This window comes from Rana temporaria, chromosome 2 (genome assembly GCF_905171775.1).
Source record: "Rana temporaria chromosome 2, aRanTem1.1, whole genome shotgun sequence".
Taxonomy (NCBI): Eukaryota; Metazoa; Chordata; class Amphibia; order Anura; family Ranidae; genus Rana; species Rana temporaria.
In genome coordinates this window covers 344555771-344575733 of record NC_053490.1, presented here as the reverse complement: position 1 = coordinate 344575733, position 19963 = coordinate 344555771, and the positions used below count along the sequence as shown (strand labels likewise).

The 19963-nt window shown below is 43.9% G+C and overlaps 1 pseudogene; it reads left to right on the top strand.

Annotated features, from left to right (window-relative positions):
• The first annotated feature begins 461 nt into the window (after positions 1-461).
• On the top strand, positions 462-2782 carry LOC120927113 (annotated as a pseudogene).
• The last annotated feature ends 17181 nt before the right edge of the window (positions 2783-19963 follow it).

Genomic DNA, 19963 nt, shown 5'->3' with positions numbered 1-19963 from the left:
CTGCATAAACGTAAGTACCGTAAGCCCACCCTGCTATTATCCCTGACCCCCCCCACTACCAGCCCTGGACCCACATCATAGCCCCTGACCCCCCCACTGTTATTTTCATTGTTACAGGTACCTATCGTGCCTGCCGGCCCAGAGGTGCCTGCCAGCCAGCATCAAGGCCCAGAGGTACCCACCAGCCAGCATCAAGGCCCATAGGTACCCACCAGCCAGCACCAAGGCCCAGAGGTACCCACCAGCCAGCACCAAAGCCCAGAGGTGCCTGCCAGCCAGTACCAAGGCCCAGAGGTACCCACCAGCCAGCATCAAGGCCCATAGTTGCCTGCTAGCCAGCATCAAGGCACATAGGTGCCTGCCAGCCAGTACCAAGGCCCAGAGGTACCCACCAGCCAGCATCAAGGCCCATAGTTGCCTGCTAGCCAGCATCAAGGCACATAGGTACCCACCAGCCAGTACCAAGGCCCAGAGGTACCCACCAGCCAGCATCAAGGCCCATAGTTGCCTGCCAGCCAGTACCAAGGCCCAGAGGTACCCACCAGCCAGTACCAAGGCCCAGAGGTGCCTGCCAGCCAGCACCAAGACCCAGAGGTGCCAGCCCAGCATTGCCCAGAGGTGTCCGCCAGCCAGCCCAGCATTGCTTGCCAGGTACGCATTGAATAATGGCAGATAGTACCAAAAAAAGCCGTAAATCAATTACTTTGGTTATGAAGGCTAAAATGATTAAGTTGTATGATGAAGGTGTAACTCAAGCTGAAATAGGCCGAAGGCTAGGCTACACTCGGACTACAGTTAACACCGTCATAAAAAACAGAGAAAAACTTATTGCAGAAATTAAGAGTGCTACACCTGTTAACACAACAACAATTCGAAAAAGAGATAGCATTGTTGCAGACATGGAGAGACTCTTAATACTTTGGATAGAAAATCAGACTACACGTCATGTTCCTGTCAACCAGGCAATTATACAAACTAAAGCCTTAAGTCTATTCAATGACCTAAAAGGCTAAGAAAGGTGAGACCGCAAAGGATGCAGAATTTTCTGCAAGCCGTGGATGGTTTGATAGGTTCAAGAAAAGGTCTAACCTACATAACATTAAAATACAAGGAGAGGCAGCTGCTGCAGATCATAAGGCTGCAGAAAGCTATCCAAGCGAGCTTGCCAAAATTATTCAAGATGGAGGCTACTCCATGGATCAGATTTTTAATGTGGATGAGACTGGTCTATTCTGGAAGAAGATGCCTGCAAGAACCTTTATCGCAATACAGGAAAGATCAATGCCAGGCTACAAGCCAACTAAAGATATAATAACCCTTCTGTTAGGTGGCAATGCTTCTGGTACCTTAAAGCTAAAGCCTTTGCTAATTTACAGATGGGAAAATCCAAGAGCTTTGAAGAACTACGTTAAAACTAGGCTTCCAGTGCATTGGAGAGCTAACAAAAAAGCATGGGTTACTGCAGCCCTTTTTGAAGATTGGTTTGACACCTGCTTTGTTCCAGAGGTGAAAGCCTATTGCAAGGACAATATCCCTTTCCACATTTTGCTGCTTGTTGATAATGCCCCTGGACACCCTCGAACACTAGATGAGCTGAACCCTAACATTCGAGTGCAGTTCCTACCACCAAATACTACCTCACTACTGCAGCCAATGGATCAATGCGTCATTGCCGCCTTCAAGTTAAACTACTTAAAAAGAACATTCAGTAAGTGTATTGCAGCAATAGACAAAGAAGAAGAAGGTAAAGAAGTCCTATCCAAATTCTGGAAAAGCTACAACATCTTGGATTGCATTAAAACTATAAGAGATGCTTGGAATGACATAAAGGAAACCACAATGAAAAGGGCCTGGAAAAAATTATGCCCACAGTTAGTTGATGATTCAGAAGGCTGTGAAGATCATGTAGCTACTGTTACTGAAAATATTGTGGATATGGCAAGGCAGTTAGAGCTGGAAGTGGAGCCAGAAGATGTTGCTGAACTGCTTGCGTCCCACACAGAGTCCCTCAGCAATGAAGATCTTCTAGAACTTGAAGAGGAGAGAGAAGATGTGCAGGATGGGGTTGAGATCATTGATCATCAGCCTGAAGGTTTAACAACAAAAATTCTCTTTGAAGCTTTCCGTCATCTTGATAGCGCCATGGCTCTATTTGAAAAGCATGATAGCATTGACTTTGGAACTTCTTTTAAAATCCCTAACATCTCAGGGGCTTATGCCTGTTACAAAGAAATCTACAGGGAGAAAAAGAGAGCTACACTTCAAACCTCCATAGAAACATACTTTTCTAAAAGTCCATCAGCACGCAGATCATCATCAACTGACAGTCTGTTTCCAGCTCTGACATCACCACCGTGTCCTGCTCCTATTGCTACTTGTAGTACACCCAATTCTCCAGCAAGAAAGCGCCTCATTTTTGAAGACTTGACTTGTGAAACAGAAGATACCTGCATACCTGACAGTCCATTTCCAGCTCTGACATCACCATCAAGTCCTGCTCCTACTCTGATTTCTTCTTGTAGTACACCCATTTCGCCAGCAAGAAAGCGTCTCGCCTTTGAAGATTTGACTAGTGAAACAGAAGATACCTGTATGCCTTCACCCTTCCTACCACAATGAATTATCTCAGCTGCTCTGGCCTTGCAACAACAATGAGATGGGGTAAGCTTACAATTTTTATTTGAATATTGTGTTTATTTTAGTTATCAATGCATTATTCATATCAGTTATGCTTGTAAATGACTATTGCAATGCAGTGCACACATTTTAGAAGTGAAAAAAGGTATTGCTTCACTTTAAGTACATTTTCGCTTTACATACATGCCCCGGTCCCATTGTGTACTTAAAAGCGGGGTATGCCTGTATACCATTTTATGCCTAATAAAGTCTTTTTTTACTGGAAGTAACCACACAATGCGAAGTTGTGTGTGTTTTCTTTCCTTACATGATTCTATGATGGGTCTACCTGCCACAATGCCATTATCCATGAGTTTCCCCTGAAGGATTTTCTCTCACATTTGGATCCACTCGGCTTCTGATGATCGACTGTCTATTGGCTCAAAGGTCTCCCATTGACATCATCGTTTTCCAGGAGTTTGTACACGCCCGATTGACACACCGTCGCTGACGTGTGTGTCCACGCCATCCGGTAAGAGTACCCAACTTTTATCTGTATCGATTGGATGTTGTGGATCCTATGAGATTGACCGCCGATGGGGCTTTTACTACCTGTTTAAATCACTGAAGTATCCGATTCCTGTGTTGATGGACTTATTCTACACGTTTTTGCAATTCAGTTTGCCTTAATGTGATTCTGTTCATTTTTACATTCTGACTTTTTATCAGAGTTTCCATTCCTTGATTTCTTTGGATTGTTTTATGTACATTGCTATTTATAACATCTATTAGCATTGTCCTTTGATCATATATCTTTGGACGTATCTTCGTGGGATATTTATTTGTGATACATATCCATTTTCACTTGAGTGTGAAGTACACTGGTGGTACCATTTGGTATCACACTTACTTTGATTTTGATTTTTCAGTATTTAAATTTTTCTTGCACATTATTTGATATTTACACGTATTGGTCTAGTGCAATTTTATATATTCTTACACTTGCCCCTTAATTGGGGCACCTGATATGAATACCTTGATCATATATTTGGTTTCACTCCAGATAGTATTTAGCGCTGCACTTTTTTCCTTTTTTATTGCCTCTGGGCAGCCTGGCACACATGAGCAATTACATGCTGCAGTGTCTCCAACGACCGGCGTGTTTCGTACATTATAACAGGTGCTGATTACTGGGTGGCCACGCTGCTGGATCCCCGTTACAAGGACAATGTACCGTCCTTAATCCCCTCACTGGAGCGTGAACGCAAGATGCGCGAGTACAAGCGCACGCTGGTAGACGAGCTGCTGGTGCAATTCCCACCTGGCAGCGGGGGAACAGTGGAAGCAGAAGGCCAAGGCAGAGGAGGAGGAAGAGGTCGCCAACGCAGCAGGGGCACCGCCAGCACCTCAGAAGGCAGGGTTAGCATGGACGAAATGTGGAAAAGCTTTGTCAGCACGCCACAACAAACAGCACCACCAGCTGATATGGAACGTTTTTAGCAGGAGGCAGTATTTCAGCAACATGGTGGAGCAGTATGTGTGCACACGCCTACACGTACTGAATGACGGCTATGCCCCCTTAAACTTCTGGGTCTCCAAATTGGGCACATAGCCTGAGCTTGCCCTTTACGCCTTGGAGGTGCTGGCCTGCCCTGCGGCCAGTGTATTGTCTGAACGTGTATTTAGCACGGCAGGGGGCGTTATCACAGACAAGCGCAGCCGCCTGTCCAGAGCCAATGTGGACAAGCTCACGTTCATTAAAATGAACCAGGCATGGATCCCACAGGACTTGTCCGTACCTTGTGCAGAATAGACACCGGGCTGGCCTTACCCAGCCATTGTTTTTTTTCTGATCTTTCTAGGGTTGCCATCTCATCCCTTTTAAAAGCAAACACATATTAATTACACAGGTTCTCTGGCTGATTAAGTTGCTGCTAATTAAACTCACTTGGTGCCTTATCGACAGTAAATTAGCCCCAGAACCTGTGTAATTACTCTGTGTTCTGGTTTAAAGGGATGAGGTAGCAACCCTAGATCTTTCTCACTCTTTTGGGGTTTACCCTAATTTAAAAAATACATATATTAAAAATCAAAACCTGCTGTGTTGGCTACCTCCTCCTCCTCCTCCTCCTCCTCCTACACCGCCACATCCACCTCAACCTCCTAATACATATGGACCTCGTCCTACTTGGTCAAAATGATTTTATTTTTTATTTTAATTTTTTTTGTTATTTTATGTTATTTTGAGTTATTTCCCTATCCACATTTATTTTCAGAGTACTTGCCATGCTCTTCCCGACATTTTGCAGCCCTCCAGCCCTTTCCCTTAGTTTTTTAGAGACATTTTTGTAGTCAAAAGTCCGGGTCCCCAATTACTTCAATGGGGTTCGGGTCAAAGTCCGGGTTCGGGTTCGGTCCCGAACCCGAACTTTTTTTTCAAAGTCCGGGTTCGGGTCCGAACCCGAACATCCAGGTGTCCGCTCAACTCTAGTCCTGTATTATATATTCGGGAGAAGCCTTAAATTGTCTGTAATCTGTCTGCCTGAAATAAAACCCGTTTGGTCTGGTGGATTAATGAGGTGATGACCGCATCCATTTTGTCCGCCAGCAAACGGCCAAAATCTTTTAGGTCGTTATTTATAACTGATATTGGGCGGTAGTTCTGTGGTGAGGTGTGATCTTTATGGGGCTTAGGTAATACACATATTGGCTAGAAGCATTTCCTCTGGGGAATTTTTGTCTTGTAAAATATAATTGTATAATTTGGATAGATGAGGGGCCAAAATGTGGGAAGCTGTGGAAGTTTTTAAAGTGGTTGTACACACTGTACAACCACTTTTACCTACAGGTAAGCCTATATTAAGACTTGCTTGTAGTTGCTGGAAATATCTCCACGGTTTAGGACAGGGATAAGCAATTAGCGGACCTCCAGCTGTTGCCAAACTACAAGTCCCATCATGCCTCTGCCTCTGGGTGTCATGCTTGATGCTGTCAGAGTCGCGCTATGCCTCATGGGACTTGTAGTTTGGCAACATCTGGAGGTCCGCTAATTGCTTATCACTGGTTTAGGAGATATTTACAATAGAGCCGTGCACCGATATCTACGGCACAGGCGCATTTCAGAAAGGTCAATAATGCCGTTTCTAAAGGGGTCATGCTGTGACTGGCGACTTCCGCGCGCATGTGCGAATGTGATGTCACGTGACTCCGACCAGTCGCAGAGCCAGAGTTTGCGGCCCGGAAGGAAGAGGGGTGAAGATGGATGCTGACTGCCAGTGGGGACAGCGGTGACTTTGCAGGCTTCGGTTTCAGGTAAGTGACACATAATCGGCTAGCATAGTAGCCCATTATGCTTTACCTTTGCAGGGAAATAAAGAGGAGGTAAAACCCATAAGGGTTTACTTCCTCTTTTAAGGACTTGATGATCTCGCTTAGAAGGTACAAGGGGCGTTCAGTTTTTCTATTTGCTGGACAGATGGAGTGGGAACCAAAACTTCTCCAAGCGAATCCAAAGAAGAATGCTTTGGTGAAGAATGAGGAGCAGATAGCAAATCCTTGTAGAAATCAGAGAAAATCTCCATAACTTCTTTAGGGTGAGAGACTAAAGAATTACATAATTTATAGACATGCAAGGGGTTTGTAGATTGTTTAAGTTTTCTAGCAAACATGGTAGAGGCAGAGTTGCTATATAGTAGGAATTTTGCTTTGGACCATCTCAATTACTTTTTTGTGTTGGCTGACGACAATGTGTTTCAGCCTAGGTTCACATTGGAATGATTTGAGAGATCAAGTTGCATGACAAGTCGCAGCCTATTGGAGGCAATGACACTGTTCCAATCGGTGCGACACTGTGCGGTGCCGCATTGATTTGCAAAACTAGTTCCTGCACTACTTTTGCAGATTTCAGGTGCGATTTCAATAGACATCTGTACATGAAGCCACGCAGATGTCTATCAAGTAGCAGCTGAAATCGCGCTACTTCAAGTGAAGTAGCACGATTTCAAAGTAGCATCAATGTGAACCTCAAGGCTCTTTTTTGTCTTGGAGTCGATTTATATAAATCTGGAGATGGGGATTAGAAATGCTTGTAATATAGTCTAATTCTTTAGTAAGGGTATTAATATCCATTCATTAAAATTTTATTTTTGGCTGAAGCGGTATTAATAAGGTGACCTCTCATAACTGCCTTATGTGCTATCCATAGAGAGGTGGAGGGTATATCTGGCATTATATTATGAGTAAAGTAATTACTAATTGAGTTGAAAGTTGTTGGGTAATATTGGAGTCTGTTAGTAGGATGTCATTGATGCGCCATTTTATATTGGAGTAGGGGCCATGCCTAGGTGAGAGGAAGTGAAAGATACAATATGATGGTCTGACCAAGGGCATGTATGAATGTCAGCATTAGATGAGTTGGCTGAAAGGATTGGTGTTCCAAATATAGTCTAATCTTGCGTAGCTTTCATGTGGATGAGAATAAAACGCGACCTTATGCCCTTATGCCAACATTATGTGCTCTCCAGGTATCTATTAATTGGAGGTTGTGTAGGGAGCGGGGAAGAGATTTTAGGAATGCCTTTGACAAAGGGACACCTCTGCTTCTATCAAGTATGGAATTTGCAGCCAAATTAAAGTCTCCTCCTACTATCAGGTGGGGGGAATGATATCTGTCAAGAATATCAGACATTTTTTTTAGAATTTTGATTGTGCCTCGTTGGGGGCGTAAATTTAGGTGATAGTGATTTGGCGACCTTTAAGGGTGCCTTTCAGAATCGGGAATCTACTCTATGGGTCCTTTTGTATATGGTCTTGTCAAAATATTGCCGGTGATTATTGGTGGCGAAGTGGGTTTCCTGCAGTAAAATATTTGCTCCTAATCTTTTATAGTTACGGAATGCTTTTTTTTATGTTTACTGGGTGAATTAAAACCTTGAACATTGTGTGATAATACTTTAAGACCATAGTTAGTGATTGATCTGATGTGATGGTAAGCAATATGCACTATAGCAGGGACCGCTAAAACTAGATTTATATATCCGAATAATTACTCATATCTTTCCTAAGCTTGTGAAAAATGAAGAGTATTTGTTAAGTAGAGCAGACAAAATGATAACCATAGAGAATATTTCAACGTTGCAATGCATATGGTTATACCTATATAACACCTTGAAGAAAAAAGATAATTTGTTAGACCTTTTGTAAAACTTGTAACAATAGAATACCTTAACCTCCCTGGCGGTATGATTATGTCTGATTTTTGATTCTGAAAGTGGTACCCTTGTTTTGCATGGAAATTTGCCGTTTATATTTTAGGCCTGCAATTCTTAGGAATAACTCGCTTAAATCTGTCCAAACAAGAGTCTAGTAGACATCCCCGGTATGATACACTTTGAAACACAAAATCATAAATTATAATATAATAAATAGGACTGCAACTAACGATTATTTTCATAATCGATTAGTTGGCCGATTTTATTGTTTCGATTAATCAGATAATGGCCTTAAAAAATAAAAAAAACACATTACTTGCTTTTCTGTAGCTTCTCCCTTTGAAGTATATTGAACCAAAAAAAAAAAAAAATAGCATAGTTTTGCATTAAAAAGTCCTTGCCCTTTCCAAATACGCAGCAGCTGACAAAAAAAAATCATGGATGTGAACGTGTCCCATAGGAAAACATGTAAATGAACTGTAGTGTGTTTCTGCAAAAAATGCACCAAAAAACAGGGGTGTGAACCCAGGCCTAAGATATTTAGTAACATAATGGGGTTAAAAAAAAACAAAAATAAGTACAAAGAGCAAATAATCACTACTGTAAGGGGTTCGTTTTTTTTACTGTGGGACAGTGCAAGTAATATTTACAGTAGCGATTTGCTTTTTTTGTACTATAAAGGGCTAATTTTAGTTTTTTTAACCCCATTAAGTTACTGGCCGATTAATCGATTATGAAAATTGTAATCTATTAATTTCATAATCGATTAGTTGTCGATTAATCGATTCGTTGTTTCGGCCCTAATAATAAATAATTATAACAAATAATAAAAATTTATCAATGTAATCAAATCAAAAACGCTGAAATTTGCTCAGTTGCAGAATTGTCGTTGTCGTTACTTTCAGTGTTTTGATGATGAATTTCCCCACAAATCGCTATTGCTCAATTCTGCAAGTGATTCTAATTTATTATCGCTGTTTTCTAGCTGGTCTAAAACCACTTTTGACATAAAGGGACATTTTTTGGTTGCTATGGACAATCTCCAGTTTCCAGGCAGAATTTGTTTATTTATATTTGCATGCAGGGCACTGGACAAACCACTAGGGACAAAGGGGGTGTGTAATTATTTTATACAGTACTGTAATCTGTACTGTGTTTTTTACTTTTTTGAATTATGCGCCGATCTCCACGTGTCGTAACGTTGCTCGGCGGCACTCGGGCACTGTGAATCGAGCGGAGGAGGACACCACTCGCTCACACAGTGGGGAGACATCATAGGATCCAGGGGACAAGGTAAGTTATGCCTGCATACTGCGATGCGATCCCGATTCTGGCTCGGGGAACCGCTGATGGTTCTGGAATTCCACCCCGAGCCAGACTCTGAAATACCGCCAGGGAGGTTAATAACGCTATGAAAAATATATGTAGATTGGGAGTCCGAGTGTAGAAACACCATCTGACCAAGAAACTTTTTGGTGTGGACAATGTCCAAAACTCACATAAGTAGCCCTATCCATCAAAACAATGGATAATGTGATCAGTCCCATAAAAATCACTTCAAATTGATCCATGTTTTGGGACCCCATTGTTAGTTGGAGGACAAACTAATGGAGGCAGAGCAAATCGGCCTCAGAGCAGATTTTATAAAACAAAAAAAGTATGTACATGCATGTTGTATATCATATATTGAAAAAGAAGGAAAGAAAAATATATACATTGTAAAGGACGCCGTGGCTGGGTCCTGGAAGGACGTTATATTTCCCCTCTGTTTGGACTGTGGTGCCTTTAAGGGAATGGAAAGGGTTAACGCACCTGTCTAAGGAAGTAGTTTAAAGCAGACAGGAAGTGCAGGTGAGAGTGAAGGAGTGTCTATGCATGGTGAATGGTGGACAAGGAAAGCTGTGGAAGCTATGAAAAGCTGGGAAAGGACTTGGCAGTGTGTTGCCTGAAAGCCTGCTACTGAAGGACTTGCCTGCAAGGACTGTTTAACTGCGATAGCAGTTCTGAGCTATACAAGTCGGTGAGACTGTTATTTCTTTTGTTTTTTCTGCTGCTAAGCCATTTAAGTTTAATAAACCTCAGTTTTGATTTAAAAAGCCTGTGTCCTGCGATCAAGCTGGTCCCCCAAACATTACACTGGTGCTCGAATGCGGGCAGGACAGAATAACAGGCATAAGAAGAGAAAGAAGAAAAATAAACTTTTTTTTTTTTTCTGTTGCATTGGACTTTATATTGAACTGACATTTAAAGGGACAGTACATTGAATTTATGTCCTGGGTTAAAGCTGCACAAACATTGAAAGTTGAAGCAATGGAGGAGCTAATTAAACAGCTGACCCTGGCTAACATACAAGCGCAAACTTACCACAAAGGCGCTGGCTCTGCAGCAAGAAAATACTCGCCTGTTGGTGGCCCAGTTAGCAGCCCAGCAAGCAGCCCAGCAAGGGGTTATGCAGGCTCAATTGACTGCCTTAAAGGAAGCGGTGCAGCAGCGGTCTCAGGTTCAGGAGCCAGCGGCTGTTGCCCCTGGCAACCAGGTGACTGAGGGCAAGCCATTTTCTACAGAAATTGTCCCTGAGCGATGATGTAGAGGCATTTCTTGCTACGTTTGAGAGGACAGCGGAGAGAGAAGGATGGTCTCAGGACCAGTGGGCCGGCCTCATTGCTCCTTTTCTCACTGGAGATCCTCAAAAAGCCTACTTTGACCTGCCACCAGATGATGCTAAAGACTATCAAAAGTTAAAGGCAGACATTCTGGCTCGTCTGGGGGTGACTACGGCCATTCGGGCCCAACGTGTACACCAAGGGAAATATCGTCCAGATCGGCCACCCCGGTCTCAAATGCATGACCTGGTGCAACTAGTAAAAAAATGGCTGCAGCCTGAGGTGTTGTCTGGCCCCCAAATCGTGGAGCGGGTCGTGCTGGACCGATACCTGAGGTCCCTGCCAGATGACCTCCAATGGTGGGTCAGCCATGGAGACCCCAAAACGGCAAACCTCCTTGTTGAGATGGTGGAACGATATACAGTGGTGGAGGACCTGCTCGGACCTACCAAGCGCATAGGACCTAGTCTGCCACGGCCTGTTCGACCAACTGCTGCCCTTCAAAAGGATGTTCCAAGGGGCCCTGGGACAAACACCCCAGAAGGCCAAGAGTCACTCCCGGTACCTCCTCAGCGTTCTGTTCCTGTTCGGAGAGGAGGGGATGTACAATGTTGGCGATGTCATTCCTGGGGTCATACCCGGGCACACTGCCCACTGCAAGAGGAGCCCATGGAATGCGGGGTACTTCGGAGGGGGTCTTTTTGTGCCCATAAAGTGTGCACCACACACCTCGACCTGGATGAGGAAAAGTTTGAGTGTGAAGTCCAAGTGAACCACCTCCCTGCCCGGGCTTTGTTGGACTCTGGAAGCATGGTAACCCTGGTTCATCCTAGAGTGATTGGAAAGATCGGTCCGGTAAGAAAAACTTTACGGGTGGTATGCATTCATGGGGACACTAGAGAGTACCCGCTCATCACGTTGTCTATCTCCTCAGCATGTGGCACTGTTACTCAAGAGGTGGGGGTGATAAAGAACTTGGTGCATGATGTTATAATAGGACGAGACTGTCCATTGTTTACAAAACTGTGGGAACAAGGAGAACAGTTCAGAGACTGGGGAGAAACTAGCCCCCCTGTTCCTGCTGCTGAGAGGGATAACCCCGAACTGCCAAACCTTAATGTGGACCCAGATGAGGAAAATGCTAATGATTGGGTTAATGGTGATGAAAGTAGTGTTGATACTATTGAGGATGTCAAGATATGTGGTCCACAGACCTACCAAAACACTAAGGGGGAGGAGCCTTTCCCACTTCAGGTAATGCTGGGGGAAGAGGATGAGGAAGTGGCCTCTACCCCTGCGCTGCCGGATTTGGGTGTTCCCCAGGGGGCATTTGGGACTGCTCAGATGCAGGACCCCACTTTGGCCCATGCACGGGAACAAGTTGTAGTAGTAAATGGGGTTCCCCAAGAGCCAGGTGCGAATGAGAGGTGGCCACACTTTGCAATATATAATGAATTGCTGTATCGGGTTATCAAGGAGAGAGAAAATGTGGTAGAGCAATTGTTGGTACCCCAACAATATAGACAAAAGGTTCTGGACCTGGCCCATGACGATGTGTTAGGGGGGACACCTGGGAGTTGAAAAAACGGAGGCACAGATCACCGACCGGTTTTACTGGCCAGGTCTGAAAGCCGAGGTAAAGAGATACTGTACCTCTTGTCCCACCTGTCAGTTGACCGCTCCGGTGACCAATTTTCGGAGCCCTTTGGTCCCTCTGCCCATAATTGAGGTCCCATTCGAGAGGATAGCCATGGATATAGTGGGTCCCTTGGTAAAGTCAGCTCGAGGTCACTCCTACATATTGGTGATTCTTGACTATGCCACCTGATATCCTGAGGCGCTACCCCTGCGGAATACCTCCTCAAAGGCCATTGCCCGGGAATTATTTCAGATGTTTACACGGACTGGTTTCCCCAAGGAAATACTCAGACCAGGGTACCCCATTTATGTCAAGGGTTAGGGCCGATGTGTGTAAGCTGTTCCGGATTAAACAGCTACGCACATCGGTCTACCATCCCCAAACGGACGGGTTGGTGGAACGCTTTAATAAGACCCTTAAGTCTATGCTCAAGAAAGTGGTACAAAGGGATGGGAAAGATTGGGACTGCCTGTTACCAGCTCTCCTGTTTGCTATCCGGAAAGTGCCCCAGGCCTCCACTGGGTTTTCACCCTTTGAGTTGGTATATGGGCGGAGACCTCGCGGACTTCTTGATGTGGTTAAAGAGGAATGGGAAAGTGAACCTGTTCAGCCTAAGAGTGTCCTGGAATATGTCTCCCAAATGCAGGAAAGGATCCAAACCGTGATGCCGCTAGTCAAAGAGCATTTGCAAAAGGCCCAGGAGGCTCAACGACGGGTCTATAACAGGGCGGCTAAAATAAGGCACTTCCAAGTGGGGCATCGAGTAGCGGTGCTAATTCCCACTGTGGAAAGTAAGTTCTTAGCCAGGTGGCAAGGACCCTTTTAAGTTGTGGAAAAAGTGGGAGAGGTCAATTATAGAGTCCACCAGCCAGGCAAGAGGAAACCGTATCAGATATATCATGTCAACTTGTTAAAGCCCTGGACAGACAGGGAACCGGTGACCTCCCTGGCTAGTGCAAGGCTTGAGCCACAGGTTGGGGTGGAGAGTGTCCAAGTAGCAAATACCCTATCTAAATTCCAAAGTCAGCAGGCAAAGGAGTTCTTGCAGAGAAATAAAGAGAAGTTTTCAGACTTGCCGGGGCTAACTAGTATCATAGAGCATGATATTATCACGGAACCTGGAGTCAAAGTTTTTGTCAGGCCCTACCGCATCCCAGAGGCTCAAAGGAAGGCCGTTTCAGAGGAAGTAAAGAAGATGCTGGACCTGGAGATCATTGAGGAATCGCAGAGTGAGTGGTCGAGCCCGATTGTGTTGGTACCAAAGCCCAACGGGACTCTGCGATTCTGCAATGATTTCCGGAAACTTAATGAGGTTTCACAGTTTGATGCCCACCCCATGCCCCGGGTAGATGAACTTATTGAGAGACTAGGTCCAGCCAGGTATATCACAACATTAGACCTTACCAAGGGATATTGGCAAATCCCATTAACTAAGGCTGCTAAAGAGAAAACTGCTTTTTCTACTCCAGAGGGGAGTTTTCAGTACAAAAGAATGCCTTTTGGACTGCAAACTGCTCCAGCCACGTTCCAGCGAGCAATGGATAGGATTTTACGACCTCATCGGGAGTATGCCTCAGTGTACTTGGACGACATAGTCATTTTTAGCAGAGACTGGGAGTCATACTTGCCCAAAGTCCAGGCAGTACTGGACTCTCTCTGGAAGGAGGGGTTTACAATAAACCGTGAAAAATGTGCTTTGGGAATGGAGGAGGTGAAATACCTGGGCTATACCGTGGGTAGAGGGGTGGTGAAACCTCAGGTCAGCAAGGTAGAGGCTATAAAGAGTTAGCCCCGCCCCCTCACAAAAAAGCAGGTACGTGCATTCCTGGGCATGGTGGGATACTACAGGAGGTTCGTACCCAACTTTGCCACATTGGCGGCTCCATTGACCGATCTGACTAAGGGTCGGAAATCGCTCAGGGTGCAGTGGAATGCAGACGCTGAGAAGGCTTTTTTGGTGCTCAAGTCAGCACTGTGCCAACACCCTGTCTTGATAGCGCCCAATTTTTCAGAAGAGTTTGTTGTCCAAACTGATGCTTCCGATGTAGGATTGGGAGCTGTATTGTCACAGATTGTTCGTGGTGAGGAACACCGAGTAGTCTTCCTAAGTAGAAAGTTGACACCAGCAGAGAAAAACTACGCTATAATTGAAAAAGAGTGTCTGGCCATTAAGTGGGCTCTGGAGTCCCTCAGGTATTACCTCATGGGGAGGAAGTTTAGGCTCATTTCTGATCATGCCCCTTTAACATGGATGAGGCAGGGTAAAGGGACTAATGCCAGGATTACACGTTGGTTCCTGGCGCTCCAAGAATTTAAGTTTGTAGTGGAGCATAGGCCCGGGAGACTGCATCAAAATGCAGATGCCCTCTCCCGAGTCCATTGTTTGAGCTCCACTGTTGCCTCCACCTCCTTGGCGTTGGGGCACAGGGGGGGGGATATGTACAGGACGCCGTGGCTGGGTCCTGGAAGGATGTTATATTTTCCCTCTGTTTGGACTGTGGTGCCTTTAAGGGAATGGAAAGGGTTAACGCACCTGTCTAAGGAAGTAGTTTAAAGCAGACAAAGTGCAGGTGAGTGTGAAGGAGTGAAGGAGTGTCTATGCATGGTGAATGGTGGACAAGGAAAGCTGTGGAAGCTATTAAAAGCTGGGAAAGGACTTGGCAGTCTGTTGCCTGAAAGCCTGCTACTGAAGGACTTACCTGCAAGGACTGTTTAACTGCGATAGCAGTTCTGAGCTATACAAGTCGGTGAGACTGTTATTTCTTTTGTTTTTGCTGCTGCTAAGCCATTTAAGTTTTAATAAACCTCAGTTTTGATTTAAAAAGCCTGTGTCCTGCGATCAAGCTGGTCCCCCAAACATTACAACATTTTTATAAAAGGTGATATGATATACCAACTAGTGTAATTTTAATGAAGTAGATCAGCCTACTTTGAGCTGTCATTATTTAAACTTGCAAACTTTCAAAACTTTAATAACTTCCCCTTGAACTTGATGGCAAAAGTTGAAAACTTTGTTCATTGAGTCTTTTTTTAATTCCTATCTTTTCGGTGATGTATTTTTGAAGAAGGAAAACCCTGTTAGACGAAGGGAATGAGATCTTTTTCAGGCATCCATATTTCTAAAGGATTGTCTCCATCTCTTTTGATCCTGACGTGTGGCTGGAGTAGCCCAAATAGGTGAAGTATGGGGAGTAGGAGGAGGTCTTGCTTCTGTAATCGAATCCAAAAGTTCCAACTTTTATCAGGAGATCCTTGCCTTCCGAGACATTGACTGTGTAGGTAGTGCCATTGTGCGGCACTGTTAATTTAAATGGGAATCCCCATCGGTATCTTATGTGGGCAGATTGTAATGCCAATGGTATTTCTTTTATTTTGGTGGCTTGGGAAATTTCAGGAAAATTTTTTAGATTTTTGTGCCATCCAGTTCAATGCTGTGCATGTTTCTGGATGCTCTTCCTTCTTTTTTTTCTTTTTTTTTTTTAAATACTATATAATATAATATTTTATTTCAAAAAGATATACATTTTACAACATCTATATGTATTCCAAAATTTCAAGCAAACTTCTTTCACTCTGTCAAAAAAATAATAAATATATTATCTTTTACATTTCATAAATACCTCTAACAACCTTCTATACCCCCTCACTACCATCATATCCCAATCTTACTCATTATTTTGGCTGCTGCCAGTCACCTATTTTATCTTTCATTCCTATCCACAGTTGCATGTACATTATTCCATATGTCCCATATCTTATATTTTTGTATCTCTCCTCTATGCTCATACATTTTCTCGTGGGAGATCACTTGATGGTTTTTATCCAATGGTTTACTGAAGGTGGTTCCACCTGCATCCACCTTACCGCTATTTGTTTCCTTGCCAAAAATGTTACCTGCAGTAAGATTTTAATATATCTAGGCCATATCTCGTCTTCCAATAGTCCCAACAGGCATACCTCCACATTACATGGGATCGATTTGCCAACCACATTCGATGGCTTTTCTATTACCTGGTTCCAATATCTTAACCACCTGAGGCCCGCACTATAGCCGAATGATGGCTACAGCGTGGACCTGAAAATCCAACTGGACGTCAATTGTCGTCCGCCCCTTTCCTCGTTCCCCGTGCGCGCTCCCGAGCGCGCAGCGGGGAAACTCTGTGCTGCCCGTGTCCCTTGGACACGGCCAATCACAGATCGCCGTGAACAGCCAATCGGACTGGCCGTTTGGTAGGCGATCTGTGCGGCCAATGAGAGATGATCTCATATGTAAACATATGAGATCATTTCTCATTGCCGGCTCTCAGAGACAGCATGCTGTCAGGGAGAGAGGAGACCGATCTGTGTCTCTTGTACATAGGGACACAGATCGGTCACCCCCTTCCCCCACAGTTAGAACACTATTCAGGGTACACATTTAACCCCTTTCACACCCTAGTGTTAACCCCTTCAATGCCAGTCACATGTATACAGTAATTAGCATATTTATAGCACTGATCGCAGTATAAATGTGAATGGTGCCAAAAAAGTGTCCGATGTGTCCGCCATAATGTCACAGTCCCAATAAAAATCGCAGATCGCTGCCATTACTAGTAAAAAAATAAATAATAAAAAATTATAATTCTGTCCCCTATTTTGTAGGCGCTATAACTTTTGTGCAAACCAGTCGCTTATTGTGATTTTTTTTTTTTTTTTTTTTTTTTACCAAAAATATGTAGAAGAATACGTATCGGCCTAGACTGAGCAAGTAAAAAATATTGTGTTTTTTTTTTTCAAAATTGTCGTTCTTTTTTGTTTATAGCGCAAAAAATAAAAACCGCAGAGGTGACCAAATACCACCAAAAGAAACCTCTATTTGTGGTGAAAAAAGGACGTCAATTTTGTTTGGGAGCCACGTCGCACGACCGCGCAATTGTCAGTTAAAGCGACGCAGTGCCGGAAGCTGAAATTTCACCTGGGCAGGAGAGGGGGTATATGTGCCCAGTAAGCAAGTGGTTAAAGTGTGGTTGCAGTTCCACATTAAATGTAGGAAATCTCCTTTCTCTTGATGACATCACAGGCAGTTTGATGTAGCCCTACACCCCATCCCAAATAGTCTACGATATATCTGATGCGTCATATATAATTGAATTAATCTATTATTAGCCACTGGTGAGACTGTCAGATGTATAGAGCATATCTCCTCCCACTTCTCATCTGTCCTATTCAGAATAATCTGCCATTTATCTCTTACTCTCAATAGGCTACTGCCTGGATTAAATGTGCAAATAATATAGATATTGGTCCCTGTGATCTAAGTACTCCTATAAGGGGAAATCTAGATGTCTTGGGGTTCTGGTTACCTAGTTGTGACTGTAGCACATGACGAAGCTGTAAGTATTTATAAAAGAAAATTACATGAGATATTGTGCTGTTTACACACATATTGAAATGAGTGTAATGTTTTATAGTTATATAACTGTGTCAATGTGACTATTCCCCTCTGTTTCCAGAACTCGCAGTCCATGAATATCTTTAACTGCTCCAAGTTTGGATTATTCCAGACTGGAATCTCCAAAGGAGTATCGGTATATCCCATCACTTTTTTTGTTTCTCTCCATACTGATCATGCCAGAGTTACTATTGGGATTTCTACCCTTGGTAATCTCACTGCATGTGCCTATAGTCTCACTAACCGTTTTATCTACCCCTAAGATCTTAAGCAAGTACCTCTCCACTCCCTCTCCCTGCTCCTGAGCTATCCACTTCTGCAGGTGCCTCAATTGGCCTGCTAGATAATACAGATATATATCCAGCAGAGCCGCACCTGCCATGGCTTTAGGTTGTTGCAGTGTTGGTTTTAACTTCCATCTTCCATTAGCCCATATGAATTTTATAAACTGGAAGTTCAGTTGGTTAAATGTTACTTTAGGTATTATTACTGGCGAATGTAAGAACACATATAAGCATTTAGGGACTATTATACTTTTTAATCAAATTTATTCTTTCTACTACTGATAATGGCATTTTAGACCATATTCCCAATTTATATTTAATGTGCTCTGTTAGAGGATATACGTTGGCTTTCAATTCCTCTTTCGATTGTGAGGTAATAGAAATTCCCAAATACTTAAAGGACTGTACTATTATATATATATGGCATCAATGCAGATTTCTGACAATTTTTATCTTCAGGTCGGAGAACTCTCCAAATGTCTATCTTCATGGCTTCATTTAATGTACTCTGGGCATCTGACATATATAATATGATGTCGTCTGCATACAATCCAATACACAAATTTTTTTCCCCCTAGAGTAATTCCTTTGTATTTAATGCCGGCCATACACTGTTCGAATTTCGAAATAATTTTCGTACAAATTTCTCACCATTAGTGGGCTGCAGCAACATTTTCTTGCGGGAATCTAATTTGAGGAATCGGACATGGAAATGAAAATTATCCAAATTATTACACCCCGAAAATCAAAGTGAAAAAATTATGCAGCAAGCTAGTCCATTTTGCTGAAATTTCATTACAATAACTCAAAAAGGTCCTTAATAGTTTGTATGGCCCCCAAGTGCTTGTATGCATGCCTGACCACATCAGGGCATGCTCCTAATGAGACAACGTATGGTGTCCTGGGGTATTTCCTCCCAGATATGGACCAGAGCATCACTGAGCTCCTTAACAGACTGAGGTGCAACCTGGCGGCACCGGATGGACCGAAACATAATGTCCCAGAGGTGTTCTTTTGTATTTAGGACAGGTGAGCGTGGGGGCCATTCAATGGTATCACTATCTTCATCCTCCAGGAACTGGCTGCATGCTCTCGCCACATGAGGCCGGGCATTGTCGTGCATCAGGAGGAACCCACTGCACCAGCTTAGGGTCTGACAATGGGTCCAAGGATTTCATCCCGATACCTAATGGCAGTGCCATTGTGTAGCCTGTAGAGGTCTGTGCGTCCCTCCATGGATATGCCTCCCCAGACCATCACTAACCCACCACCAAACTGGTCATGCTGAGCAATGTTACAGGCAGCATAAAGTTCTCCACTGCTTTTCCAGACCCATTCACGTCTGTCACATATGCTCAGGGTGAACCTGCTCTCATCTGTGAAAAGCATGGGGCACCAGTGGCGGACCTGCCAATTCTGGTGTTCAATGGAAAATACCAATCGAGCTCCACAGTGTCCGGCAGTGAGCACACTAGAGGACATCAGGCCACCCCCGTGAAATCTGTTTCTGATTGTTTGGTCAGAGACATTCACACCAGTGGCCTGCTGGAGGTCATTTTGTAGGGCTCTGGCAGTGCTCATCCTGATACCGGTCATGCTGATGGGTTAAGGACCTTCTACGGCTCTGTCCAGCTCTCCTAGAGTAACTGCCTGTCTCCTGGAATCTCCTCCATGCTCTTGACTGTGCTGGGAGACACGGCAACCCTTCTGGCAATGACACGTCAAATTGATGTGCCATCCTGGAGGAGTTGGATTGCCTGTGCAACCTTTATAGGGTCCAAGTATCGCCTTGTGCTACCAGTAGTGACAATGACTGTAGCCAAATGCAAAACTAGTGAAAAACTGTCAGAAAAGATGAGTAGGGGAAAAAGAAATGGCAGACACCTCCACCTGAAAAACCATTCCTGTTTTGGAAGTCGTCTTATTGTTGCCCATCTAGTGCACCTATTGTTAATTTCAATTAACAGCAAAGCAGCTGAAACTGATTAGCAACCCCCACTGTATACACCCCTCCCCCTCTGCTACTTACCTGACCAGATCAATATCCCAGGAGTTCTGATTCAAAAGTGTTCCTTTAAATTTTTTTGAGCAGTGTATATAAAAATCCATGTAGTCTCCTTAAAATGTATGTACATGTGTTGTTACCTTTAAAAAAATATTCCCTGTAGTCGCCTTTTACA